We start from the raw sequence: 7,987 nt of genomic DNA, 5'->3' as shown, positions 1-7,987 counted from the left end.
TAGTAGAAGCCTAAAACTTCTAGACCAGCAAAACCCAAAGTTATGGAAGTGAATATTTTTCTAGTAGATCACTAGAGGTAATTGTGGAGGACCCTCTCATCTCCACCTCTTGATTCCCAGTCCTGAAATTCCCAGCTCTGGGAAAATAGCACCATATATTGGTTATTTAGAGCATGGGAGACATTACGTCAGCCTGGCAAGGCAGTATTATCCAGCTGTTGCTATAATGAGTACTTCAAAAGGTGGGTGCAGCATTCTATCTATCAGTGATGGGAAACATAGTAAGATCAGTGAATTCCATAAGCATGAATTCACTTATGTATTTAATTTTCTATAAAGTAAGTTTCTTGGTCAGAATCAGTGCTTTGAACCAAGGTACTAAATAAGGCATTTAGCAAGTTCATGGATGATGATAGCATTCACAGAAAAGTTGCAGGGAAACAAGGTAAATCTACATTGTCAGTTAAGTGTCCGCTAAAGTGGTGATAAATCACTGCCTTTTCCATGATTGAAGTGGCCCAGTGAAGTCAACCTTGCACTGATGGCTGATTCCCTACCCACCCCCCAACTTCAGCACCCAAGGAATGGTGCTAAATCTAGGTGCAGGGGTGGCCTGTCTGTTGGTAGATTGGGTGTACTCACTGGTTCCTGTAGCCATACTAGTCTTGATAAGTGTAAGTCCACATTGGGAGGCCACACATAGTCATCTCTGCTGTCATGGTCACTTTGTGTCAGAACCATTGAGAAGGCATATGGTGGCTGAGAAAGTAATAGCCATAAAATGGGTCATCTTGTCCATCTGATTATTAAGATAATACTCTGCTGACTATCCTTTCGATGAGTATTTATATGGGAACTGAATATCATTTCACTCTATGCCCGTTTAGAGAAGTCTGTTCACATAATCCACTCCTAAACTTGCTGTCACCAGTTTTCTAAGTGTTCCTTTTAATTCCTGATCAGCCTGTCAAGCCATTAACTGATCTCCGTGACTTAGTACAGAATTGTACCTCTGGTAATTTCTCCTTCCAGGCAAAATGATCAACTATGTATGCTGCTTAAAGTACTGCCTACCAGGAAGATTTCCAGTCTTCTTCAGTACCAGCTTGGGATTAAACTGTATTGCCAAAGCCCTCCACTTTCGGTTATGGCCAGCTTATTTTGCAGAACCAGATTTGAATTCTTCCTAGGTCCACTGGTAATAGGAAACTCCACATAGGGCCATCGATTTACACACCTGTATACCCTAAGTTCAGAATGAATGAAACTTTCCCAAACATACAACTTGTAAACAGTGGTGTCAGAAGCCAAACTTCAGACCTGTTCTTTTACTTTCAAGTTAACACTGTTAGTCTTTTTTTTCAGGTATACAGGTTGGAAATTTTGGAAAGATTCAAGCTGAAACTAGAGAAGATAGGGAGCAAAGAACAGATTGTTGTGAAAACCTTGGGAGTGAAAAAACATTATGAAGAGAGTAGATCAATAAGGAAGTAGAGTTAAGGAATGCATGTGGCATGTAATGAGTATTTTTTAAAATGGTAGTTACTTTCTTTAGCTTCACCCTGAATATTTTATTATTTGAAATGAGGGTTAAAGCCTACCTCTTCAGGTTTATATACGTGTATATAAGCCTGTGTGTGTGTGTGTGTGTGATGTATGTATGTGTAGAGAGAGTGCATGTGTGTATATCTATATATCTATATCTATCTATCTATCTATACATATATATATGTATAGATAGATAGATACAGGCATAGACATATACACAAACCTATAGAGAGAATATATACACATACATATCCATGTATATTTTTTAAGAATACAAGTATTTTAAGGAATGTATATATACATATATATACTTAAAAATATTGTGGTATTAAAATTTGTGGCCACTGGTTTCTTATAATACAATTTAGATATTGAATCTTTTACTGCTTCTAACCTTCCTCACTGGTTATTATATTTTGATCATATGTAAAACATTGGAGGCAAGCCATGTTGTTGTTCTCCATGTGCCTTAAAGCAAATTTTGGATGCATTTATAAAATTACAGCCACAACACAGTCCTTACATTGTCTCATGCCCTTCTTGGAAAATTACATTATTATATATTATCATTATAAGGAAAATATTACTTGGCATTTATTGAATACATTTGCCTGCTGTCAGCAGAGTTGGATAACTTTGTTTTGTTACATATTCTCCCTTTATTTGGAAAGACTGAGCTGCCAGGGCTATATTCTGCTATTAGGCTGTAAATAAGCATGAATAAGTGAAGAATGAGTAATTGTTTTCCATATCTATGTGCTGTTACAGCTGTTAAATTATTGGATTTTTTTCATTTGAAATTATACTAATCCTATAAAGTCTGTAAGCTGGTCATGTATCTTGCTGAATAGATATATGCCCATGATTAGCCATGGATTGGCTAAGTGACATTGAAGTATATAAAATGAAGATGAGGGGCGCCTGGGTGGCTCAGTCGGTTAAGTGTCCAACTCTTGGTTTTGGTTCAGGTTATGATCTCATGGTTCTTGAGTTTGAGCTCCGCATCTGGCTCTGCACTGACAGCACAGAGCCTGCTTGGGATTTCTCTCTCCCTGTCTCTCCACCCCTCCTTGGCTTGTGCCCTCTCTATTTCTCTCTCTCTCTCTCTCTCTCTCTCTCTCTCTCTCTCTCTCTCTCCCCTCCCTCCCTCCCTCCCTCCCTCAAAAAATAAATATATAAACATAATTATTATTATTTTTTTTAATGAAGATGAAATAGAGTTCACATCTCTCTGTTTTGGTGTACTGCTCCATTAGGAATTTCACTGACTTCCTAAGAAAAGACAACCTTGATCTTATCCCAAGTGGTGATGGTGTGTTGATAAATACATGCTGTGGATGCATGCCAATTATTGAGAGGATTGGTAAGTAAGAGTCAGGCTGGAGAATAGGGCTAAAGGGGTGATATGTTTGATCAGTCTAATTATATACACCACTTAACAGGATTTGAATATGAGGTCCACTGCTTCTTAGTTCTTGCTTCATAACACAACCTTACAGATAATAACAATGACAAGTATCTAAAAAAACTGCTAAATTCTGGTTTCAGTTATAAGCCATGAATAAAGAGCTATCTCTGTGTCAGTTTTCCCCTGCTCCTTAACTGATTTAGCAGATGCAGTGTTCTGTCTTTAAAGAGGTGATGCAAGAAAAGTGAACTAGATCGCAAGCCAGCTATTAGTACCCATTGTTAAAACATTGAAACAATGAATTCAGCCCTTTTAAGAGAAGTTTCAGCTAATTTTGGAAGTTGTTTAAGTATCATGATAGTCCCTCATTTGTTACCAGTATAGAAAAGTGCATGGATGGACAACATGCATCTTCAAAGCTTTCATGTTTTTTGGTAACAGCAGTTGCTTTCCTGGAAGGGGATGACATTAATTTGAGCAGTATCTCTTATTTTCCAATAACCTTTTACATGACAAAAAAATCTGCAAGTTCATTTTCTTCCCCTATCTGGAAACCATAGAAACCAATGTGAAATTATAGCTAAGAAGTTCGTCACTGGGCTATCTCAAGCTGATCTCCATGGAAACATTTCACATTTTCTTGAAATGAAAGATCTTCCAATCAGGCACACAACCATAACTGATGGCTGTCTGACAAATATAACAACAACAACAAAGAAGTAGACAGATATTTTATTAGCTAACATATGCAGGAGAGTTTTAAGACCACTTCAAAAATGAGAACATTTAAATCGTAAGCATGATGCCAACTACAGAAATAAACATACAGTTTTGAAAACAACGTTCTGTCACTCTTTTTAAATGGTATCCTTTCTAGATTTTTGCATTAAAGGCAACTTCCGAAAATAGTGTGGACTTTGAATTCAGAAAGATCTATATTCAGAATCTAGTTCTGCCCCTTAGCTATCTGGCTCATTACTCCCATTTTCTTATTGTAAAGTTGAGGGAAATCATGCCTGGTTTAGATTATTTGCAGATTAAATTGAGTTAAGTTAAATTCTTATTAATAAGCAATCGTAAATTTTTATCTGGTAAAATGAATAAATGAGTGATGGAGGTATCGAGGAGGTAGAGGATTTCAAGCCTCTAATAAATGGTTAAGTGATAGTACTGTTCTAGGTGGCATACTAAATACGAATGCTGCATTCTCTAATATCAACAATTCTGTTAGTTAATCTTGGTAATACAAAGGCTGTTCCCAGTTCAGATCTTGGATAATTTCCAAAAGTTCATTTTTGAGATTGTTGCTTGGAACTTAGGTCACATGAACAGGGTGGGTGGAGGAGGGGCTTCATCCCTCCTGTTGTAGGAATGACCTCTGAAACAGGCCCGTAACATAAAAATATTATTTTCAAAATCTCTTAAATTATAAAATTCTAAATCTTAAATTACATAATCAAAATTAATGACAAAATATAGTTTATAATAAAGTTCAGTATTCACTTAATATAGTTTTCTGTCAATATATAGAGTGTATACTGTAGTACACATTTACCAGGACACGTACATGACTAATGGAATGGTGCAGTAGGCCGACACAGAATGTGAGGACATTCCCTTTTCCTTTTGTGAGAGCAAAGTGAAAACGAGAAACCACTCAGGAGCATGGAGAGCTACTGAGCAGAACAGTAGATGGAATGTTCTGTGCTGTATACATTTGTTTACCTTCTATTTGTCTCTGTCGTCTGTATGTTTTAGTCTCTTAGTTTCTCCCGACTCTTCTGTTTGCCTTCCCTCAGTTCCTGTCCTTCTTTTTCTCCAAGCCTAATGTAATTGAACGTGTTTAAGTTAAACATACACACACACACACATATACACGTATATATGATATATATACATATATATATTGTATATATACACATATATATCATATATATACACATATATATATACACGTATATCTATGATATGACTCTATATTGCCATCAGAACAATATTAAAATTAAGTACTTGCTAAATGAGGGCTATATGACAGATTTCTATAGGGGTAATCAGAGTTTGATTTTTTTAAAAACTAGAGAAAGTAATAGGAACCTGCATATTTTGTGGGTTAAGTCAGGTATTAGGAGTACTTTAAGCATACATAATTGCATTGATTATAGAATCTCTCAAACTGTTTTTAAGGAAGTAACTAAAGATTAATAAGCTATATGATAATTTACCTCAAGTGTGTTAAAGAACTATATTGTAAACTTTTGCTTACCTTATGCTAAGATAGGCTTGCAGTTAAGTCACAATTTGAAGTACATTTTGTTTAGCCAATTGACCTTGTACTCTCAATGAAACACATTCAAATGCTTATATGTATGAGGGACATGTACTAGGAAAAAACTTGGATGCACTCCAATTTCTGTCTTTTTGCTATATACCTACCTCCCTACCTATTAAATAATTTATGAACTTGAGTTTTTAAACTGTTATTACTGTAGTATTCAAGACATTGCATTATTATTTTTTTTAACGTTTATTTATTTTGAGAGAGAGAGTCCCAAGCAGGCCCCTCACTGTCAGTACAGAGTCCAACATGGGGCTTGAACTCAATGAACAATGAGATATCACCTGAGCCAAAACCAAGAGTCAGACGCTTAACTGACTGAGGCACCCAGGCGTCCCAACATTGCATTATTATTACATCACTCAACGTTATGAGAATGGTGGTTAAAGTAATATACTACCCTACCAAAATCTGCTTACCTTGTAAGATCTCTGAATTGTGGTACCAGGAAAATTTTTGCAATTCTGGTAACTATAAATTACTCCCAAAGAATCCTGAATAAGGAATTGAAGCTATTAGCCCCAATGAAATAGGATAAGACTTTGACCATGCACTCATTTCAAAAATGTTACTCATAAATTGTTTTTAAGTAAACCACCCACTTCATATATGTGAAAATTCAATTTTCAACTTATTTTTGCAGTATTTTTTATCTGAAATACAGATAAATTTGAGCTGTGCCTGTTATTTTCCTAATGTAACAACATAAAAAAAATAAAAACATTGTTGTACTTCATCTTGATGGAACAAACTGGATTGGAGGTTGGCCAGTTAAAGAATCTAACCAACTAAACATACATTTGTTAAATGTTACAGAACTTCAAAGTGGTCATTTCTTCAATTATTACCTAAGAAATGAGGAAATTTAGGATGATTGCTTATGTAAAATGAAGCAATACTATTAATAACACCTAAAAGGAAGTTTCCAGGACAATTAGGAGAAGAGGAATTTTATATTCTTCACAACTAATGTATGGCATACAGTTTTTAAGTAGGTTGCTTGGTCTTTACTTATGTGTTACATGTTTATATAGTCATTTAAGTAATACAGTGTTGGTACAGATTGAGTGTTTGTGTCCCTTCAGAATTCATGTTGAAATTTAATCCCCAGTGTGATGGTATCTGGAGGCAGGACCTTTGGAAGGTGATTAAGTCATAATGGTGAAGTCCTCATAAATGGAATATGTGCCCTAATAAAAGAGATCCCAGAGGACTCACTCACCCTTTCCACCATGTGAGGACACAGCAAGAAAATGGCCACCTATGAACCAGGATGTGGGCTCTCACTAGATGCCAAATCTGCTGGCATCCTGATCTTGAACTTTCTGGCCCCCAGAACTGTGAGAAATAGCCACTCAGTTATGGTATTCTGTTGTTACAGCAGCTCAAATGTAATAAGATAAATATTTTATACTATTTATTCAAACTTAATAACTTATTGTCTTGTGTTATAAATCTTTGGATGCAAGATCATCAATTAGTCTGTGGAATATAATTATTAGAATTTTAAGTAGTTGTAAGGAAGAGAGTGGCAAAATAATAGAAAGCATCTTTTATGAATTACTCCCAAATGTGTGCCACATTTTATTTGCATTAGTTAGAACTATTTTGTAAAGCTTCTTGTCACTGAGCCATTCTCTCTTCAGAGCTACAGACTTGGTAAGTTTGACTGTGGTTAGTTACATACAGTAAGGCAAGCTAAAGAAAGAGATCTAAAATGCAGTCTCAAGAAAATAGAAGTTGATTTCTCTCTGATTTAGTAGTTCAGGGTAGGCAAACAGTCCAGGGCAATAGGTTTCATCCCATAGCAATAACTTCCATAAAATAGTAGCCACAGGAGACACAAGGACAAATAGGAGACATCAATAACAGGAAGGAGAAATACACATTTCTCAAGCCAAAACAAGTTCCTCCTCCTCTCCAAAATAGGATGGTTATAGAAACAGTAAGGTTGTCTGTGTGTGTGTGTGTGTGTGTGTGTGTGTGTGTGTGTGTGTGTGTGTGATTGAAATAACATAAATAGCATAACCAGATTGCAATTAAAACCAGAAGCATTCCAAAGTTACAAAAGTACCTTCCACCTGGGATTTTAAAAATAAATCAATAAACAAGTTGTATTAGGGTTATCCAGAAAAGCATATCTCATAGATTATTTTTTATGTATCTATATATCTATGTGTCTCCCTTCCTCCTTCCTTCCTCCTTCCTTCCTTCCTTCCTTCCTTCCTTCCTTCCTTCCTTCCTCCTTCCTCCCTCCCTCCTTCCTTCCCTTTCTTCCTTCCTTCCTTTCTTCCTTTCTCCATTCCTTTCTTCCTCCCTCCTTCCCTTCCTTCCTTCCTTCCTTCCTTCCTTCCTTCCTTCCTTCCTCTGTCTCTGTCTCTCTCTCTCTCTCTCTCTCTGCAGAGAGAGAGGGAAGGAGAGATATATTACAAAGAATAGGTTGGCATTTATGGAGGCTCACAAGTCTCAGGATCTGAAAAGTGAGTTGACATACTGGAGACCCAAGAGAGCTGATGTGTAATTTCAATCTAAGTCTGATATGGAAGTCAGTAGTCTCAAGGCCCAAGAAGAGCAGATGTTTCAGTCTTAATTCAAGGGCCAGAGAAGACTAATAACCCATATCAAACGATCACAAAGAGGAATTCCCTTTTTATTTGCAAAAGGATTAACTTTTTAATTCTTTTCAGGCGTTCAAC

This window comes from Panthera onca, chromosome B1 (genome assembly GCF_046562875.1).
Source record: "Panthera onca isolate mPanOnc1 chromosome B1, mPanOnc1 haplotype 2, whole genome shotgun sequence".
In the NCBI taxonomy this organism is placed as follows: Eukaryota; Metazoa; Chordata; class Mammalia; order Carnivora; family Felidae; genus Panthera; species Panthera onca.
This window is presented reverse-complemented; position numbering follows the sequence as displayed.